At 37.3% G+C, this 22,346-nt stretch overlaps 1 pseudogene; it reads left to right on the forward strand.

Moving 5' to 3' along the window:
* Window positions 1–206: 206 nt before the first annotated feature.
* On the forward strand, window positions 207–19,159 carry LOC149217415 (transcription repressor MYB4-like; annotated as a pseudogene).
* Window positions 19,160–22,346: the final 3,187 nt, after the last annotated feature.

Raw genomic sequence — 22,346 nt, forward strand, 5'->3', positions numbered from 1 at the left:
TCCGCTTCATTACACTTCATGATATAAAAGACCTCAACTTAAATAATATCAACCACATCATCTATAGAACCCAATTAGATATGTATTGGCCATCTCACGAACCAATCAAATAAGATGGCCACTTGGTGAAGGCTATATTAGTCTTCCCGCATTCCCTTCCATTCGGCGTTGGTGACGGTTTCGTAGAAGTGCGTCTGTCTGTGAAAATGGGGAGATCTCCGTGCTGTGAGAAGGCTCACACTAACAAAGGCGCCTGGACCCAACAAGAAGATACCCGCCTTGTCGTCCACATTCAAGTCCATGGGGAAGGCGGCTGGCGTTCCCTTCCCAAGGCAGCAGGTTTCTTGCTTTTTTGGGATTAATAGTTTCTTCGCCTCTGCTTTTTCAATGAATTAATAGATTTTGGTTAATTGCAATGAAAGATTTTACCCTGTAACTTTGCTTCATATTTTTAACTGCAGGACTACTATGCTGTTGGAAGAGTTGCAGGCTCTAATGGATGAACTACCTACGTCCATAGTTACCAGAAACGGGCCGTTGTCCGCCGTTTTTGGCAGAAACCTTCTGAGAAACCCAACCATGCTAGAAACGCCGTTTGCAACGGCCGTTTTCATTTTCACTGGCAAGAAACAGTTTCCCGCAAAATGAAATAGTTTCTTCTCGCCGTTTCCGGATAGACTTGCAGTTAAATTTATTTTTTCGGACTCGGGTTAAATTTAATTTTTTCAAACCGTGGGTTAAATCGAGTTTAATTAGCAATTGATTGTTAGTTTTCTGGAAGTTACACATACAGAGGGTTAAGTCCAGTTTAATTCGCAGTGGACTGTTAGTCTGCTGCAGTGGACTGTTAGTTTTCTGGAAATTAAACATAAGCACTCCAGGGTATTGTGAGCGAGCAGCTGAAGAAAGAACGCGAGCAGCTGAAGAAAGAACTAGCTGTATTTTTGAGAGAACGCAGGGTATTGTGAGAGCGCTGCCAAAGAAAAACACCAGTTTTATTTATTTAGACAGTAGTTATATTTTTTTTAACTGGGTAGTGATCCATGCAAACCAGTGGTTTTTCCTAGTTGTGCAGTTGCTCATGTTTTTTCAAGGATTTAAGTAGAAGAGGAGAGCAAACCCATCACTACTCAGATGCAAGCAAGGCACAGATCAGAGCCAAGCAGCTTCACGCCCCCATCGAGTTATCTTCAACAACATTGTCAATTCTATTGTCAAAAGGTACTGCCTACAAACTTCAATCTCTGGTTTTTTTTTATGAATGCTCATTCCAGACCACATAATTCTCTCAAGGTTTGGGTAGGTGAGGTTCGTTGGGATCAACTGTTCATATCGTAATGCGCTATACCTGTGTTCAGTCCTCTAATATCCTCTTTTAGCCTAATTTAATGAAACCTCTGTTTTATCGTCCATATCAATCCATGTATACAGTATATGTACTTTGTTAAAATGATTCTGACTGTTGTGAGATTTTCTGTAACTCATACCACTTCAGTGATATTTTAATCGTACCTTCCATAACAAAGATTACTGGAATTTTCATCATCGAGGATTTGGTTTGTAACCAAGGGAAAGCACTAGTACTATCATGACAATTTGGAACAACACTTTCGAAAAAATGTACAGTTAAATACTCCTTGTTGTAAGTTTGGTTCTATAACGGTGGTAAATCAGTAAGCTAGTTGTTGCTAATTCTGAGCTCTTTACATATTGTGAATGTCTTTATTTCTTTCAGAATTATCATGTGACAGCAAAACCAATCTCCCATTGCCAGAGACGTACCTTTAACGTTTACACAGTTTTCATTGCTTGCAAGCTAAAATCATGCATGCAACCTGCAAATGGTCTGAACCATAAAATGACCACCAATCTTTGGTATACTATAAGACTTATTGATCTCCAGCTGGGCAAGCTATGCTCCCATTTATTTTCTGGGATGTTTGCAGAAATACTATCTGCCAGCTGAGGCCCAGGCTTCTAATTTTGATTCTATCATACTGTGTAGAATATCCTCATAATATGAGTATTTGTCTTTCTTATAGTTAGAAATAGTACTGAAATTTTGACCATTGTTGCCAAAATATAGACAATATTGCAATATTTCACCAGTTTTCGAAGCCAACATAATATCGCCATGAAAAGGTCGCAATTTTTCAAATTTTGAATAATCCCTAAATTTTGAAAATATCAGTGTAATATATCAGGGGAAATGGAAAATATCCATTAAGTCAAGAAATTTTTAGTTTTTTTGGATTGTTTTTCTCACTTTGAAGTTTGAAGAGGGAAGCCAGGGATTGAGAAAGACATAGCTGTACTCACTATTATATTATTTCATGAAAAGGATATATAAGATAATTTTATTAATGTCTTAAATTTCCATAAAGATAAGTCAAAGGGATTGAAGAAGTGTACAATCATTATGAATAAAATATGGGATTTGGTTTGTAACCAAGGGAAAACGCTGATACTATCATGACAATATGGAACAACACTTTAGAAAAATATACAGTTAAATGCTCCTTCTTGTAAGTTTGGTTCTATAATAGTGGTAAATCAGTAAGCCAGCCAGTTGTTGCTGAGGCCCAGGCTTCTAATTTTGATTCTATCCTACTGTGTAGAATATCCTCATAATATGAGTATTGGTCTTTCTTATAGTTAGAAATAGTATTGAAATTTTGACCATTGTGGCCAAAATATAGACAACATTACAATATTTCATGAGTTTTCTAAGCCAACATAATATCGCCATAAAAAAGTCACAAATTTGCCTGGCTTCAATGGCTATTGTTTTATTATAGGCATCCTCTAGCGTTCAGATTGTGAACAGCCCTAGTTCCCTCTCAATTGCTGTGTTGAGCCTGTTGATATATTTAAGTACAACTTGTTGTTCATATTTACAATTTTTCAACTTTATGTTTGCTAATAAAAGTGATCAATATAGTCTGACACTTGCTGTCTTGTTTGCAACTTTACTGCTCCGGGAAGTACTGCATTATCTTGATATTCATCTCATATCCCACAGGGAAAAAGTTAAAACTCTTATCAGTTGTTTAAGCTATTCCATTACAAGTCCCTTTACAGCTTTGCGAGCCAACTTGGCAAGTTCTGTATCAAGGTCCACTATAATGGCATGATTTCAATGTTTGCTTACACTTTAAATCAATTTTTCACAATTGGAGTGAATGGTGGTTGAACTTTTAACACCAGATCTGATTTATTTTACCGTCAATTTTTTTATACCTAGAAAATAATTTCTTCACAAATGCATTTTGAAATTGTAAAAACAAATACGCTGGTGTTTTCAACTTTTAAACAGTATACATTTGCTCTGGAAAATTTGCTCAGAAAATCAGTCACAGATAGCCATAAAAAAATCACAGTAAATTTGCCCCAACAAATTCTCCTTCATTAATTTTCTCAGGAAAATTCAGGGCTCCTCTCACAGGGAAAATGGCCCTTGGAAATACACAGAAAAATAGCAAAATTTGAACCTGGAAATTTCCAGATATGGAAGAATATAGGGCAAGTGAAGTTAATGAGATTCTTCTAGCATGATAACTACTTGTGAGGTATTTTAGTTTTTCTTCTTAGCATAATCTTCACTCAGCTAGACCTTTTGCTTCATTGTCCCATTCCATTCTCCTACCACCTGGCAACTCTGGTATAATGGGATTTTTTTTCCAGCAAACATAATGGTGGCTTCTTGCCCAGACCATCAATATACCCCACAAGACTTCATTTATGGTTCTGTAATGTGCTCTGATACTGAATGTGATCCATAAACAAAGTGATTCCTAGTTTTGGGTGTCTGAATGAATCTCTACACAAATTTGACTCTCAACCAACAAAGTTTGATAGAGTTGTATGTGGTAAAACGAAAACACTGCAAAAATATATTATTAAAGTATCAAATGCAGGGTATAGAGCTTGAGCTTGAGTTTCGTTGCCAAATTTGAACCTTTTGAAACAGACATCCAGAGATATGAGGAAGCAATCCTAATTCTAGATGCACATTTCTAATTTTCTCGAATTGTCTAAAATGGGTCCCTCTGATGCTCAGAGGTGAACTAGGTACTGGCTGACTATCGAAGTTCCCTTGAACAAGCGGTTGGTCCAGCTATATGATCCTAGAGGGGTCGCCAGAGCAAGGGACTAGCATCTATGGATCTAGGAGGTAATTGGATGGGCCAGGGACCCATTTCTCTGGAGCTATTCCCTCCAATGCTCGAAGTAAGGTGATTTAGATGTTTGAAAATTTGAAAAAAGATAAATAATTTTATTTTGTTTAAGTTTTCCAAAATTTTCTTTGATTTTCTCTTCAAATTTTTAGTTAATTATATTTTTCTAATTAGGTGTCAATTTTTTTATTTTATTTTCTATAACTAATTTTCAAATATAAATTTTGCAGATTAAAATTGGTTGCGGAGGAGAATCATTTATTTTTTATTCCACTCATTTCTCATTGCAATGGAAGAAAGTTCATCAATGTCACAAAGTAGACCACCGCTTTCCCAACAGAAATATTCCATAGAGGCATCCAAAAAAATCCAAAGCAAAGAATATCAAGAAGCAAAAAAAGCCTTTGAGGCAAGGTTATGGGCAACTGTGAAATGCACTCAATCTTATAGTGGAGGATCAAGTGGATCATCTGGTTCAAAGGTTTGGTTGTGCCCTTATTGTAAAAAACAAAAATCATGGAATGTAGGAAGAGTTCGATGGCATTTACTTGGAATGGGGAAAAAAGAACAATCAGCTTTATGTGACAGTGTACCTAAAACAGAAAAAGCCTCTCTAATTAAGCAATTTAATGAACTTGAAAAGCTTAGACATATTGTTTAAGGTTTAGTTCAAGCTAACAACAATCCTAGTGGATTGACAATTGGTGATCCACACTCTTGTTCTCAACATCAAGTTTCTGTTTCTCACCTTCAAAACTTAGGGAATGTAAAAGGGAGGGGAAATATTGATGCATCCATTGGACGATTTTTTTTCGCAAATGTCATATCTTTTAATGTTTGTAGGTCTCCTTATTGGAAAGAAATGGTAAGGGATCTAGTTAACAATGCTCTTAAAGGTTACAAGCCTCCTAGTTATGAAAAGATGAGGACAATCGTGTTATCTGAAGATAGGGCTCGGGTTGAAGCTAGACTTCAAGACATTAAAGATGGTTGGAAGGAATCTGGGATCTCCATTGTCTCAGATGGTTGGACAGATGTTAACCATCATCCTCTTATCAATATTTTGGTTTCTAACCCAAAAAGAGTTATGTTTTTAAAATCCTATGATACTACAGGAAAGACAAAAAATGGTCCATATCTAACAGGGCTCCTCAAAGAGGCAATAGAGGAGGTTGGTAGATAAAACGTGGTCCAAATTGTTACAGATAGTGCCTCAAACAATATCCTTGCTGGTGGGTTGATTGAGGATGAATATCCAACAAGTTTTTGGACTCCTTGCTCTGTGCACTGCTTGAATTTTCTCCTGAAAGATATTAATAACATTGCATGGGTTGATAAAACTATAACTGAAGAAAAGATGCTACAACACTTTATTATTAATCATGCAGTATCCATAGCAATTTATAGGAAATATGAAAAACTTCAGCTTCTTTGATGTGCCAAGACTAGATTTGCATCTGCTTTCATTATGTTTCAACACCTTATTAAAATGCATCAATCTTTGAGAGAGATGGTGGTATCAATGGATTGGAAAAGATGGAAGGGTACTCATACTGGGGATGTCCTAAAAGTTGAGGACATTATTATTGGTCTTTCTTCAAAGAATTTTTAGAGGAGAGTGGAGGATATTGTCACCCTTATTACACCTATTGTTTCCACCCTTCGCATATTTGATAGTGATTAACCATGCTTATGTTGAAGCCCCGAAAATCAGGTCGACAACAAGGGGGATACCCACCCGGTCCGGACCTTGGTTGGCAGCTCCTTATCCGTTTGGTATAGTGGGTCCGACTGGGGATAATGGGACCAGTTTCCCAATCTAAGGGGTGTGTGTGTGTGTAGAGTTGGATGATGCTGATCTAGGAGTATTTTAAGCTAATTTAATTCAAACTTCTAAACTAAATCTATGCTATTGTAATCTAATGAGAAACAACACATCTAATCTACGCTAACCCGGGGTGTATTTCTTCTATTATGCGATCTAAAGAGATTTCGAACAATAACTGGTAATAAAGATCATTCAACTATCATAAGAATAGAAATCAATTAAGATAAACCATTCTGCATAAAAAGTTAAGCAAAACAGTTGTGAACAACATATCGCATAATAAGTTATTCATATATCAAGCACAAATAAATGACTCCACCGTACAGAAGTGCCAAATGGTAACCCACACATTCATGCATTAACATATAAACAATTGAAAACTGCATATCACTTTAAGAATATAAGCAGAAATTGGTCAAGAGATAAAAGTACCATTTATGACTGGTTCCACTCATAAGCTTCAAACAATAACGATTTATCTCTACTTGTTCTAACATCTACTAAGAGTACAAAAGTGCAACATCAGTAGCAGACATTAAATGCAAACATTGATAAATCTCGATCCATCCATTCATCAAAAACCCCCTCCGAGGGTGCAAAAGTGCATGTTCTGAGGACAAGTTTTTTGACAAATTTCCGGACCCTTCTCCAAATGCCTGAGAAGGGTTTAAATACTGCTAACTAATTAATCTTAATTAAATAAATTTAGGACACGGTTTCAAATGACCGCCCTTCTACTAAAGCAAATTTATTTCTGAAAATTGAATCTAATTTCTAACCGTTTCTGTATTTGCTCCTCAGTGCTGTAAGAAATGCAACATTCGCCTGGGAAGAGTCGGCTGGTTGTCTTCTCCTTTCGTTTGAGTTACAAAAATAGAAATAACAAGAGCTGGCACCGCTTTCTGACAAACTAGAAGATATTTTCGAAAATCTTCCTCTGGCTTGGTGTATTCACTGTGTGTATACTTGGTAATAACCCAAATTTCTCTCAACTGATTGTGCTGTTGCTATTTCGGTTTCCGGCCTTGCGAATGACTGAATAAGTTAGGGACTTTGCTCTCTGAACAATTTTCTGTATTGAAAACTGCTTCAGTTCTTTGTTCCAGGCTTTTCTGGTGTGTTTTCCCTCTTTAGCGTTTTTCTTTTTGCTTTACCCAGTCTAAGCTTCAGGATCTTTTTTAAACATGCTGCTTTTGTGCGTCTTTGACTCTGAGTCTTGGATAGTCTATTGCCATCAGTATCTGTTGAGTGATACTCTGGAATCCGTGGTCCTGCTGCATGCGGCATCCGTTTGCGAAGGCATCTCTTCTTTGTTCTCCGAGTATTGATGCTTTCCCCTTTTCCTTAGATGTTTCCTGCACATTGCTTTATGTTAGTTGCTGTCTTACAGTTTACGCAAAGGAAAAGAGTAATGACGAAAAGATTGACATGAAAGCTTTAAGCTCTAATGAATGCATAATCATGACACTCGTAATGAACTAACTCTTCGAAAAACACAACACAATCCTTCTTGGATACTTTGGCATACAATCATTAATTTCTTTTAAGGCGTGCGCCCAATTTTGGTCTACAGACAGCTTTCCTTGAACACTGTGTCGAGGAAATTTTGCGATGAGTGATTTCTGCGACTCGCATCGCAGTATCGAGGATTGCGTCGTCAAGATGTGTCATCGCAGGAATTGATGATCGCATTCATCACAGATCGCAATATCGCAGATCGCAAATCGCAGATCGCACTTTAATCATCCAATCATTATGTGCTGCTTATGCGATGTTGCGATATGCGACGTCGCATATCGACCGTCGGCGATTCCTTAAGTTTTTCATTTAAGAGCGCTTCACAATATAAGCGATGCGATGAATTTCGTGTCGCTTCTTCGCAGCTTATTATGCGCATAAGAAAACGTCTCACTCTCTTCTCGCGATGCGATACAGCTTTAGGGAGTTAAAATACAAAAATTTTGATAAAATGTTTTTTTTTTGGATTTTTTGTTAAGGGTCCCCATTTGCTTGGTGTTATTGCTAATACCAATCAAACAGGGGGGTTGTTGGTGACCACAATAATGGCGATTCACTGTGAAGAACCAGTTATCTCTGTTTTTCTATATTGAATTTTAACTTCCGAAGAAGAAAAATTTTCATATGTCTAAATTTTGTTATGGACAGATAGAGTATATTATGCCTTATCCTATCAATGATACTTCATCTCAACCTTTTTATATTCCAATTGTTTGTTTCCTCAGGCTTAGTTATTGTATTCACACCAGACATTACTTGGTCTTTTAAAGATAAAATAAGGTCTTCTCTGCGTGCTGGCTTTTAAAATATGCTCATTTGTCGTAGGTAGTGCCTCTGCTGCCCGCAAGCGTCCATAGCCTCGACAGGGTTATCTGTTACCCAGCAATAATCTTTTATCCTGCTTGAGGTTATTTACAACTTTTCAGAGGAAAACCCTTTTTTGACACTTTTTCCTTTTTTATTCTCTAAAGAACAATGTCTTGGTTTGGTGGCCAAATTATGACACAGTCATTCACTTGATTTACACTTTTCCTGAACAATCTGGCTCGTGATGAGACCCCTTGTCTTTTGATTGCAACATTCTTGAGTCGTTGCCCTGTTTTGGTAGACAGTATTGGCAAAGTCAGCAAGTTATAATATCTGTGATCATGATAAGCCAACTCGTGATGAGACCTCTTATTCTTTGAGATACAATGTTTTCTCGGATTGTTCCTCTGAATGCTGTGATTTCCTTTAGTAGGGAGGAAGTCATTGTCTTTCCTTAAGAAAGCTCTGGACAACAATAATAGAGTTTGAAAACAATAGCCTTACAGAGAATATTTATTTTATTATTGATACCTTTCATTGTGCTGATATAAAACAATTTTTTACCAAAGGTTGCTTTCATCAAATTTTTGAAGTTGAAACTAGTATCATGTCTAGGCTAAAGTTAACTCTACCTGTCAATAATAAATATCAGATTTTTCTAAAATTTTTGCTACTTGTACAAGCGAAAAGCTCAAAATCTGATAAAGAGTTGGTGTCTTTTTCATGAACCCTTTTAGTGACCATCTACAACTGGTTTAATTCATAAGAAAGAGAAAAACAAATAAAAACTAAAACTATCCTACAAAAATAGCAGAGTGATCTTCTATGGAAAATATATTTTAAGAATCTGTCCATTAAGAGGCAAAGAATCTCTTCTACCTGCTAAATCCTGCAACACAAACGTCGATGGGCCTATGACTTCTACAATCTGAAAAGGACCAAGCCACACTTTCTGAAATTTAGTATGTTTGCCCTTTTCTTCATGAGCCTTATCCCATTTCAAAACTAAATCTCCCATCTGAAAATTCTTTCTGGTCATTATGCTTGAGTCAAAAGAGGATTTTATCAGCACTTGGTGATGAGCATGGGTTTTCTTAGCTTGTTCCCGTCGTTCTTCTAATTTTATTATTTCCATTTGTCTTAATTGTATGGAGGAGGTAGATACCTCATCGATATGTTGTACTAAAGACAAAGAGGGGATGACTAAGTGAGTTGGAAGAACCACTTCTTTCCCATAAACTAAATTAAAGGGAGAAGTGCCGATTGAAGCTTTCTTCGTTATTCTATCTGCCCATAAAGCATTTACCAATGCTTTGTGCCAATTCTTTTGGTTTTGGTCGACTGTTCTTTTAATAATCCTGATCAGGTTTTTGTTTGTTGATTCAGCCAATCCATTACCTTGCGGATAGTAGTTGGCCGAATATTTCAGTTTGAACCCTCTTTTAAGTGCAAACTCAGTCATTGTATTTCCAGAAAAGTATGAAGCATTATCAAACATTAAGGCCGTTGGCAATCCAAACCTAGTGATTATAAATTGATCTATGAATTCAATAATGTTTTCAGAATTAGCTGTCTTGAGAGGAACTGCTTCTACCCATTTAGTAAAATAATCTGTTGCCGTAAGGATGTACCTATGCTGCTTAGAAGAGTGAGGAACGATCTCACCTATTATGTCCAAGCCCCACTGACTGAATGGTTGCTCGATGTTTACCGGCTGTAGTGGCATGGACGGTTTCTTTTGTTTCCCTGCAGCAGTCTGGCAGACTTGGCATTTCCTCACGTAACTGTGTGAGTCTTTGAACAGCGTGGGCCAATAATATCCTGCACGTAAGATTTTATGTGCAGTAGCATCTCCAGCATAGTGTCCGCCCGCTGGTCCATCGTGGAGTTCCTGCAAAACCTTTTCGGCTTCAGTTTTCTCAAGACACCTAAGAAGCACAGAATCGTAATTCTTTTTAAACAAAACATCATTTATGAGCTGGTATTGTTTAGCTTTCAACTTGAGAGCTCTTTTCTTGGTGTGATCCAGGTGTGATGGAGCATACCCGTTCTTAAGATAATAAATGGTGTCAGCATATAATGATTCTGCATCGTTTAGGCTTACCTCATACGTATGTACCTCTTCAGATGAATTCTCAGGAATTTGCGATGCTCCAGCCAACATTTTGCAGAAGCCTTGACCTCTTACAATGTTTGCTGGTTTGATCTCAAGATCGTATTCTTGTAAAGCGGTGATCCAATTTGCTCTTTTTTCGCCCACATCCTTCTGTATTAGAAGGTTTCTTACCACTGGATACGGTACTATGACCTTAGTATGGGCTTTAAGTAAGAAAGGTCTAAAATATTTGATCGCTTTGAAAACAACATATGCCTGTTTCTCCACGTCTGAATAGTTGAGTTCAGCACCTTGTAAATTCGAGCTAAAAAATGCGATTGGAGCTTTCGCTTTCTCTTGATTTGCCTGAGTTAGAATCGCGGCATAAGATTTCTCTGAGGCAAACGTGTATAAGATAAAAGATTCTGAAAAATTCGGGGTCACTAAAGATGGAGCGTTAATGATAGCTTGTTTGATCAAGTTGAATGCTTCATGCTCACCTTGACCCCATTTAAAATTTGAATTCTTTTTAATCATATTTTGTAAAGGAGAAACAATACGTGAGAAATCTGGGACAAATCTCTTCACAAAATTGATTTGACCAAGGAAAGATTGCATGGCTTTTTTGTTATGAGGCATGGATATTTCAGAAATTTCTTTGATTCTGTCAGGTTCAATGTGAATACCAGATTTTGACACTATAAATCCTAGAAGTTTTCCTTCACTTACTGCGAAAAAAGATTTCTTTGGGTTAAGTGAAATCCCATACCTTAAACATCGTTGAAAGATTTGTTTCAAGTCTTTGAGATGGTTGCTTCGCTTCTTGGAGTACACTTTTATATCATCCAGGTAAATCACTACAGATTTATTGACTAAACCTTTGAATGCGATGTCCATGGCTCTCTGAAATGTAGCGCCAGCATTGATCAAACCAAATGGCATCTTCCGATATGCGTATGTGCCCCCATTTAGTTCGGAATGTGGTTTTTAACTGATCATCGGGATGTACCAGCACTTGATTGTATCCTGAAAATCCATCCAAAAAAGACATTAATTCTGAGCCTGCTACTGCCTGTAATATCCGTTCCATAGGTGGGAGGGGAAAATTGTCTTTTTGACAGGCTTTGTTGAGATTCCGAAAATCGATACAAATTTTAATATCTCCGTTTTTCTTTCTAACGGGTACCATATTGGAGACCCATTTGGAATGTCTAACGGGGAAGACTATTCTGGCTCTCAATAGCTTATTTAGCTCAGTTTTTATCTGATTTTCTAAATTGGGGTGGATTTTTTTGAGTTTCTGTTGGACAGGTTTTTCATTGTCAATCATAGGGATAGTATGTTGAATGATAGAAGTGTCGTATGTCTTCATCTCATCGTAATTCCAGGCAAAAACATTTTTGTATTGTCTCAAAAGATGGATATATGCTAATTTTTCTTCAGGGGCTAGGTCGTGGCCTAGATTAACGTTTTGTGGTTTCTCATCGGTTCCTAGGTTTACTAATTCATAGTTCAGAGTCGAACTATAGAGCTTAGAATTGGTAGACCTTTTAAACTGACTTTTCAAATCATATAAGTCTTCTAACTTAACCACCAATTTAGGTATAGCATTATCAGTGCTATTTTGTTGTATTTGGTGATCATGATGGTCTTCGTCAATTATTTGATTTGAGTAGGATCCTTCAGAAGTGAGGAAATTTACAATGTCTGGATCGTCATTGAATACTCTCCAGTTTGTAATGTTGTCAGGGATGGACGGTCTAAAGATTAATTCTATTGAAAATCTATCTGGACTAAAATCTTCGGAGGGAATAAGTCTAGAGGCCACGTTAGCTAACAGGTCTGCGCTCGCATTTTGGAGTCTTGGGATTGACGAAATATTGAATGGTATGAAATGTGCAGTCAGATCTTGTACTAAAGATTGATAGTGCTTCAAATGACCTGATAGGCAATGTATGGTGTTACGTACCTGTTTTACGACAATCTCAGAGTCTTCGAAGACTTGAAGGTACTTAACGTTCAACCCGATTGCTTTGTATAGGCCTTGCACCAAGGCCTCGTATTCCACTGTATTGTTTGTGCAATCGAATTCAAGTCTGCACATAAGCATGGTCTTATTTCCGTCTGGGCTAATTAGAATGCATCCTGCTCCTGCTCCCTCGTTAGATTTAGAGCCATCAAAATATAATTTCCAAAACAAAGATGTATTTACAGGGTTATCTAAAAAATTAACACACTTCGAATTATCAGTTTGGGAAAAATTTTCGACTTGGGACAAAACTGAATTTTCTAAGTAAGGTGAGGTATGAGCATTGAAATTGCCGAGGAAAGAATCTACCGAGTAATTGCCTATGATACTGTTGTTGTATGCTATCGCTTCATTTTCTCCCTCCAATTCCGTCACTATGTACTTCTGGTGTAACTCTCGTTCAACCTTTATTTGATTCTGTTTACCATTGTAGGGTAACCACATGTGCGACCAGTCGGTTGAGAAGTATCCATGTAGTTTTTCGGACCAATCCCTGCTAAGAATTAAGCCATAGAATTCAGGGATATCAGCTACTAGAATGTCAATAACCTGACATACCTTCGGGTTAGACGACAATCTTATGGTCACTTGATTAAGTTCACCAATCACTTCGACTTGAGATCGATCAAGCTGAACTATGCGCACTGCAGATTTTTGCGGTTGAACATTCAACTTGGCACATATTGATCTGGGTAAAATGTTCGTTGAAGCACTAGAATCTACCAAACAATTGTGCACGTTTTTGTTGAAAATTTCATAAGTGAGAAGAAAAGGGGGAGTGTGAGACCTTGATCTTCCTCCAATCAAGGCGATGTCATTTGGGTCAACCTTATTGATCGTGTTGGTTGGAGGTTTTCCCGTGTTGTGGGAAGCTACAACTGTAGGCAAAGATGTAGTAGGAACGACATGTAATTCTTTCATCATTATCTTCTGTTGATGTTTCAATTTGCTCAACTCATAAAGAGTGATATTAGCCCTAGTCTTTTTCATGTCATCAATAATGTTGTACTCCATTTCATCCGACACAATCAGTGTTCTTAATGGAGGTGTTTGATCTGGTTGGACTGGGCTAGATTGAGTCGCTTTAGCCGTTGTTTTCTTTGTTGCGACTTTATCTTTTGCTACAGGGCTTGCGCCCTTCTACTTAGGGGTTGTTTGGGGAGGATCAAGTTGATTTTTGCTTCGTGTGCTAACCGGAAATGCTTCTTGAACTTCTTCTTGCGGGAGGATGAAATCCCACATTCCTTGTAGTTCCACAACATCTTCATCATCGGTCTGCCCTTCAGTGGTATTCTCTTCTTCTTCTTCTTCCTCGGATTCGACGTTTGAGATAGCGTTGGGTGGTTTCACCTCCATTTAAGGATTTCTTTTAAAAGCTCAGTAGGGCTTTTTCGAAGAAGTTTCTGCTACTTGTTTTTTTATGTCAATCATCTCATTGGACATGGTTTTTAGCACTTTTTGTAACCCTTCCAAATCGAAAGGATCTTTCGATTGTTTCTTCTTGGGGTCTTCCTTGTAGGAGACTTTCTTAGATTTGCGTTCCTCTATCGCAGATCTTTTTTCCAGGGCTACTACGCGTTTCTCTACCGCTATCGCCTCTGTCAAGTTTTCAACTAAGGTTGTATTAATTGCCCTATCCACGAAAATTTCCAAGTTCGATGGTAAGGCCGTAATATACCATTCACATCTCACTTCTTCGCTGGGCTGGGAAGCAGCAGGAATTTTGTTGAGGATTTTATTGAACCGTAAATTGAAATCTTTGATGGGTTCTCTAGCCTTGGCTTTAAGATTGGATAGGTCATTGATTAACGTTGCCGTTGATCTGTCATCACCAAACTTGGTGTAGGAAAAAGCCGGACGACAGCATCCTTGTTGGTAACTCCGTTGAGATTAACAGAAAGCATGAAATTATTAATATGCTCTTCAGCTAGCATGCCTGCTTCTGGATTGAATTTGGGTAGCCATTTCTCAGGATGGGCCAGTATTGGGCTTAGGGGTGGAGGCATTAAAACTGCCCCAGGATTGTTCCATGGAGACTGGGCCATCTTTGAGCTGCTAGTAAATGAAAGTGCAGAGGATGATCCCTGATGCTGGGAAGATGAAGATATTATGATCTTTGATGATTGAAGAGGAGGGGTTGTGGAAGATGGATGAGTGGTTTGGAATGAAGATGTGGGTGGCTGACTTCGCGGTGAGGGAGTTGAAATGGACGACGTAGATGAAAGAGTCTCATTGTCAGACTCTGGTGGTGTTTTCCTTGCTCTTTTCCTGGTGGGGAGAGGGAATTCAGTTGGCTGGATGCCAAATTTTTCCCTCTTTAATCTGGTCAGGAGATGAGCAGGATTGCACTGCGAAGTCATGCTGCTTTGAGATTTATCATACTTCTGGGTAAAAATAGAAAATCCCTGGAGTTTGCGAATCAGAGTTTGAACTTCAGGGGGTTCAATGATAAATTGGTTTGAAATATTAGGGTATGTAGCAGCAGTTGATACTCGAGCGACTTCTGACTCTGGATTTAAACGTACTGGGGAAGTCGAGGGAGTTGATGAGGGCGATTTACTCTCAGAATGGTATTTAGATTTTGATTTAGGTACCATTCATAGTTCGGGCCCTCCTTCTAGCGCCAAATATGTTGAAGCCCCGAAAATCGGGTCGACAACAAGGGGGATACCCACTCGGTCCGGACCTTGGTTGGCAGCTCCTTATCCGTTTGGTGTAGCGGGTCCGACTGGGGATAATGGGACCAGTTTCCCAATCTAAGGGGTGTGTGTGTGTGTAGAGTTGGATGATGCTGATCTAGGAGTATTTTAAGCTAATTTAATTCAAACTTCTAAACTAACTCTATGCTATTGTAATCTCATGAGAAACAACACATCTAATCTACGCTAACCCGGGGTGTATTCCTTCTATTATGCGATCTAAAGAGATTTCGAACAATAACTGGTAATAAAGATCATTCAGCTATCATAAGAATAGAAATCAATTAAGATAAACCATTCTGCATAAAAAGTTAAGCAAAACAATTGTAAACATCATATCGCATAATAAGTTATTCATATATCAAGCACAAATAAATGACTCCACCGTACAGAAGTGCCAAATGGTAACCCACACATTCATGCATTAACATATAAACAACTGAAAACTACATATCACTTTAAGAATATAAGAAGAAATTGGTCAAGAGATAAAAGTACCATTTATGACTGGTTCCACTCATAAGCTTCAAGCAATAACGATTTATCTCTACTTGTTCTAACATCTACTAAGAGTACAAAAGTGCAACATCAGTAGCAGACATTAAATGCAAACATTGATAAATCTCGATCCATCCATTCATCAAAAACCCCCTCCGAGGGTGCAAAAGTGCATGTTCTGAGGACAAGTTTTTTGACAAATTTCCAAACCCTTCTCCAAATTCCTGAGAAGGGTTTAAATACTGCTAACTAATTAATCTTAATTACATAAATTTAGGACACGGTTTCAAATGACCGCCCTTCTACTAAAGCAAATTTATTTCTAAAAATTGAATCTAATTTCTAACCGTTTCTGTATTTGCTCCTCAGTGCTGTAAGCAATGCAACATTCGCCTGGGAAGAGTCGGCTGGTTGTCTTCTCCTTTTGTTTGAGTTACGAAAATAGAAATAAAAAGAGCTGGCACCGCTTTCTGACAAACTAGAAGATATTTTCGAAAATCTTCCTCTGGCTTGGTGTATTCACTATGTGTACACTTGGTAATAACCCAAATTTCTCTCAACTAATTGTGCTATTGCTATTTCGGTTTCCGGCCTTGCGAATGACTGAATAAGTTAGGGACTTTTCTCTCTGAACAATTTTCTATATTGAAAACTGCTTCCGATCTTTGTTCCAGGCTTTTCTGTTGCATTTTCCCTCTTTAGCGTTTTTCTTTTTGCTTTACCCAGTCTAAGCTTCAGGATCTTTTGTAAACATGCTGCTTTTGTGCGCCTTTGACTCTGAGTCTTGGATAGTCTATTGCCATCAGTATCTGTTGAGTGATACTCTGGAATCCGCGGTCCTGCTGCATGCGGCATCCGTTTGCGAAGGCATCTCTTCTCTGTTCTCCGAGTATTGATGCTTTCCCCTTTTCCTTAGATGTTTCCTGCACATTGCTTTATGTTAGTTGCTGTCTTACAGTTTACGCAAAGGAAAAGAGTAATGACGAAAAGATTGACATGAAAGCTTTAAGCTCTAATGAATGCATAATCATGACACTCATAATGAACTGACTCTTCGAAAAACACAACACAATCCTTCTTGGATACTTTGGCGTACAATCATTAATTTCTTTTAAGGCGCGCGCCCAATTTTGGTCTACAGACAGCTTTCCTTGAACACTGTGTCGAGGAAATTTTGCGATGAATGATTTCTGCGACTCGCATTGCAGTATTGAGGATTGCGTTGTCAAGATGTGTCATCGTAGGAATTGATGATCGTATTCATCGCAGATCACAAATCGCAGATCGCAATATCGCAGATCGCACTTTAATCATCCAATCATTGTGTGCTGCTTATGCGATGTTGCGATATGCGACGTCGCATATCCGCCGTCGGCGATTCCTTAAGTTTTTCATTTAAGAGCGCTTCACAATATAAGCGATGCGATGAATTTCGCGTCGCTTCTTCGCAGCTTATTATGTGCATAGGAAAACGTCTCACTCTCTTCTCGCGATGCGATACAGCTTTAGGGAGTTAAAATACAAAAAATTTGATAAAATGTTTTTTTTTTGTATTTTTTGTTAAGGGTCCTCATTTGCTTGGTGTTATTGCTAATACCAATCAAAGAGGGGGGTTGTTGGTGACCACAACAGCTTAGGGGATGTCTTTGAGAGCATGGATCAAATGAGAGAGAAGATTCATGACATAATGGAAGATGAAAATTCTAGGATTGACAAAGACACCAGAAATGAAGTGTGGGAACTTAGTCTGACAAGGTGGAAAATGCTTCATATCCCTCGTCATTCAATTGCATTTTTGCTCAATCCTAAATGGTTTCATAAGAAATCATCGTCAGATGTAGAGGTTATGCAAAACTAAAACACTTTTATAAGTAGGTGTTACGATCGTCAGGATTGCACTGCTTTACGGTTTGAGTTAGGAAAGTATTTGAGATCAGAAGACCACTTTACAAATGAAAATTGTGCATACAACAGACAACAACTTGGACCCATCGTCTTCTGGATACAATATGGTACAGGGACCCCCTTGCTTCATCGTTTGGCTATCGGTTTGCTTTCAGAGGTATTCTTAATAACAAATACCTTTAATGTATTGATTTATTGTTTAAACAATTAATTCTAAAGCTCATTTTGGATTATTTATCTTATAAGATTTATTGATTGACTATGACTAACATAATTTTAATTTTATTTTACAGGTGACTAGTTCCTCTACATGTGAAAGAAATTGGAGTGAATATGCTTTCATCCATTCAACGAAGAGGAATCGCCTAGGCACAAAAATGGCACAAGATTTGGTGTTTGTACACTCAAATCTACGTTTGTTATCTCGACAACAACTAGAATACAAAACTGGACCCACGAGAATGTGGGATTATGGTGGTTCACAAGATGACGAAAATGATGAGCTTCCATTTGAGGTGCTACAAGACAATACTAAAGACATGCTTGATGATACCATGAAGTCTATTGACCAAAATAATTCTTTTGGAATTGACTCAAGCTCAACAACTATTCCAGAAAATGAGCTTCAAAATCTAGATTATTAGGTTTATTTGCATTTTGATATGAATTGTTGGAAGTGACTTTAGAGAAACATATATATTCAAAAAAAAAAAATTAATTATTTATATTTCAAATTTGCTATTTATGGCTAAATTTTTAGATCTACAAAATTATCAGTTCTTTCTTAAAACTAAATTAATATTTACAATTGTTTTTTTACAATTTCATGAGCAGAAACATTGCAGGTTTATAATTAATGCTTTGTTTATATTGTTCACCTTTAGTATGGTGTTTTTCTCTCTCCTTGTTTTTTATATGTGAAACCTCCAAAATTCTTTTCTCGTACCGTTCTCGTTTCCCGTTCCGTTTCCTGTTTCTCGTCTCTGGTAACATAGCCTGCGTCCAGATCTGAAGCGGAGTAACTCTTCAGAAGAAGAAGATGAACTAATCATCAGATTTCATTCGCTCCTCGGAAACAAGTCTGTAATTTCATCGCCCCTATTGCTTCAGTCAATCCCCTTAGCAGGACCGATACTTGTATAAATCACCGATCTGTCATGTGCCGAGAACTTTCTATTTTCATGGCATGTAATATCTGAAGTTTCAATTATGGACGAAATGGATAACAATTAATCTGTGAAACTGCACAGGTGGTCTCTTATTGCGGGGAGATTACCGGGGCGGACAGACAACGAGATAAAGAACCACTGGAGTACACACATCAAGAGAAAATTGTTGAGTAGAGGACTCGATACGCAGACCCATTGCTCCCTGTGCCCGCCTCACAACAGTAGCACTGCCCTCAACTCTCCACCCACTCCCGAGCACAAAATTCCGGCGTTCCAGAGAACGAGAACGCCAGAGATAGAAGACTTCTTCCAACTCAAACGTTCGAAAAGCTCGCCGATCGAGTCAGCGGCTTCTAAAGATGCAGAGCATCCCTATCCCGGCCTTAATCTTGATTTGTGTGTGGGCTTGCCTGTTGGATTTAGAGACGTCTAATTACAATAATTGAGTTGGACATGCGTGCATTATGATTATGATGTCAAATACTGTCAGCAAGATTACATTTATATGCCAAATAATGTGATTAATTAAGTCATGGCATTAAACGTATTTAAAAATAAGGATTTGGATACAAATACATATAGAATAATGTTAATCAATTACAATTGTTAATGGACCGATTATAATTGATTAAAAATAATAGCAGTAATAAATTTGAGCTGAATAAGGAAATCAGAATCTATTCTGATTGATTGATTGATTGATTGATTGATTGATTTCAATCAATCTGAAATTTCAGACAGACTTGTTTCAGCTAAATTTTAGGCTGCCCTAGGATTGGGGTTTTGCACTGCTATAAAAGGGTTGAGTCTCCAAGGCTTGCAATCACTCATAAAAGATTGTCTGCTCCATTGAAGACTGGAAGGATTGCAAGCTCTTGGAAGGATTCAAGAGCCAATAACTCAAGTCAAGACCAGGAGCCTTTGAGGATGGAAAGTAAGTTCCGCTGTGCATTAATTTCAATTTCTTACAAAGGAGTAGATCTTGGTTGGGGTTTAAGGTAATTAGGAAAACCCTCTCAAGTTAAATCCATCAATTGGTATCGGAGCCACCCTTATGTAAGAACTGTCATCTCCCGTCATGTTTTCTGAGTTAATCTTGATTTTTATCAAATCCTGATATAATCGTTAGGAATGAAGCCAAACTGATTTTTTTTTTTTCGGTTTTGTATAACAGTCTAATGTTTTGAAAAGGATTTGGTATTTTATTTTCTGACTGACACGATGAGTCTATTTTATTCCAATTCTTGCTCCTTTTGACTGTAACTCCATGGAAAAATTCTGCCACGTCTTGGATTTCGCCACCACAGAGAACCTGCAGCTTCCCTTTATGAGGGCCATCTTTATCCGTTCACTGAACCATGATTGATCTGTTTACAAAGGCAGATCGGAGATCGGATTTCGATTTCATGAATTTTTTGAGCTTTACTTTTGTTCCGAAGCAGTTGTGGCCGATTGAACTGATTTAGACATTTTATTCCCCTTAGCAAGAAATATTTACGTTGTTTCTGTCGATAAGTTAAACTTTTAGCTCTTATCTGGGTATATTTTTAAGAAAACAACTTGCAAAATGTTACCGGAAACTACAACGAGAACAGTAAATATTAATATCCAAGGGTGCCATATGATTTCTGAACAACCTTTTCCATCCTCCTGTCTGCGGATTTTTCTCAACTGTGGAATTAGCCTTGGCCAGGGTAATTTAATATTTATTTTATAGCGAATTATAGTTTGTGGAATTATTTTGGGTAGGGTAATGTAATATCTTTTTTATAGCGAGTTATCGTTTGAGATTCCGGTGGCTGCTGCAGCTATCGGCCGGTGGTGTGATGATGGAAAATTGAGATTTTTTGGTAAATCTATTAAGAGGTTTCCATGACAAGCAAGTCCAGGGCTGTTGAATTTGAAGTTGTTTAACTTGTTGAATTTGAAGTCGTTTAACTATTTTAGATTTTGAAGTTTTTGGTTAGAATATGGTGGAACAATTTTTATTTTTAATTATTTAAAAATTGTTTTTAATGTATAAATAAATGCAGTGCTCTAAAAATCTTTGAGACAGATGCAACATTTAGATTCAGTGCCCTAAGAAAATCTTTGAGACGCATGATTTGATAAGTATGCAAAGTTTACCAAAATAACTTGTAATGCCAACAAAATCTTGCCTAATTGCTGGCAAGTTTGACCCAAAAATATGCGCACAAAAAAAAAAAAAAAAAAAATTACACTAGAATGTTGACTTTACGTTGCAATGATTGAATCTCCATCAATGTGACTTGTATGTTGGAACAAACGATAAGAACTAAAGACATCAAATACACAAATGGGGTCTGTTTTCAGACTAATTATTTAATTGATGGAGATTCCATAAATGTTTAAAAACTTTTGGCTATAAGGGCGAAAATATGGTAGAGTAATTGTAAGTAATTGTAAGTGATTGTAATTTAGGTTATAATAATTATAATTACTATAATTACTATATATACTATGCTATATTTAGGCTAATTATTAGGATTTAGGTATTATTTAAAATTGGTATTAACACCAATTAAAGGGTATAATACTGAATTCTAAATTGATCACAATTATGGCATAAAAATTTGTATTAACGTTAATTACTGATATAATACCAAATTCGGATTTTATCACAATAATGCTAATTATGGCATAAAATTTGTATTAACGTTAATTATTAATACTAAATTCGGATTTTATCACAATGATGCTAATCATGGCAACCATAAAATTATTTAGTATTCTCTAAATAAATTATTGAAGCATTTCTAAAAGGTAATCATTGTAGAAACTGTTAAAGTTTTACTAAAACCTAATAATTATTTTGATGAATATAGTTGACATATTAAATTTAAAAGAGTTATGAGATACTGTATTCTATATAGGACGAGTGGATTCTATAGGTACGTCCTAGATTAGGTTTTAGACATAATTTTGGAATCTAACTAAAGATGGTGTTTGGTATACATGTGTTGTTTTCGCATGAGTCAAGCATTGATGTTCGCAAACGAACCGCTCTCTGTAAGACGATTGCAAGGATGACTCATGACAAGTTGAAGTAACATGCTGGCAATGGACGTGGGTGTTAGCTTTCCCAAAGGAGGGTTGGCGCCTGCTAAGTTGTTTGGTGCATAAGGGTTGCCTGAAGGTAATGATTGCACCCAAAGGTGTTTCATTACTGAATGGTGTTTTGGCTAAAGTTTTAATTGAGCAAATAGTTTTACACATGCCTTTAGATAGATTTTAGAATTATGATTAAATCGTGACGCATCATATCTAAATTATTTTCTTGTTCTTGAATTTTTTCAGATCCAAACATAATGTTAAGTCTAAGTCAGATTAAGCCCCTCATGGGGAACAATTTCAAACAGTGGGAGGAAAAGCTGAAATTAGTCTTAGGGATCATGCAATTGGACACAGCACTGAGATTTGATCGCCCCAAGCCTAATAAAGAGAGTGAGGTAACTCCTCAAGAGAAGGCTGATATTGCTAGATGGGAGCATTCAGATCGCATGTGCATAATGGTGATGAAGCAAACGATCCATGAGACTTTTCGAGGCATCATACCTGATACAGAGACAGGCGCTATTGAATACCTTAAGGCCCTTGAA

The sequence above is a fragment of the Pinus tabuliformis genome, chromosome 1_1 (assembly GCF_031772625.1).
Source record: "Pinus tabuliformis cultivar Carrire ecotype Pingquan chromosome 1_1, CPIR1, whole genome shotgun sequence".
Classification (NCBI taxonomy): Eukaryota; Viridiplantae; Streptophyta; class Pinopsida; order Pinales; family Pinaceae; genus Pinus; species Pinus tabuliformis.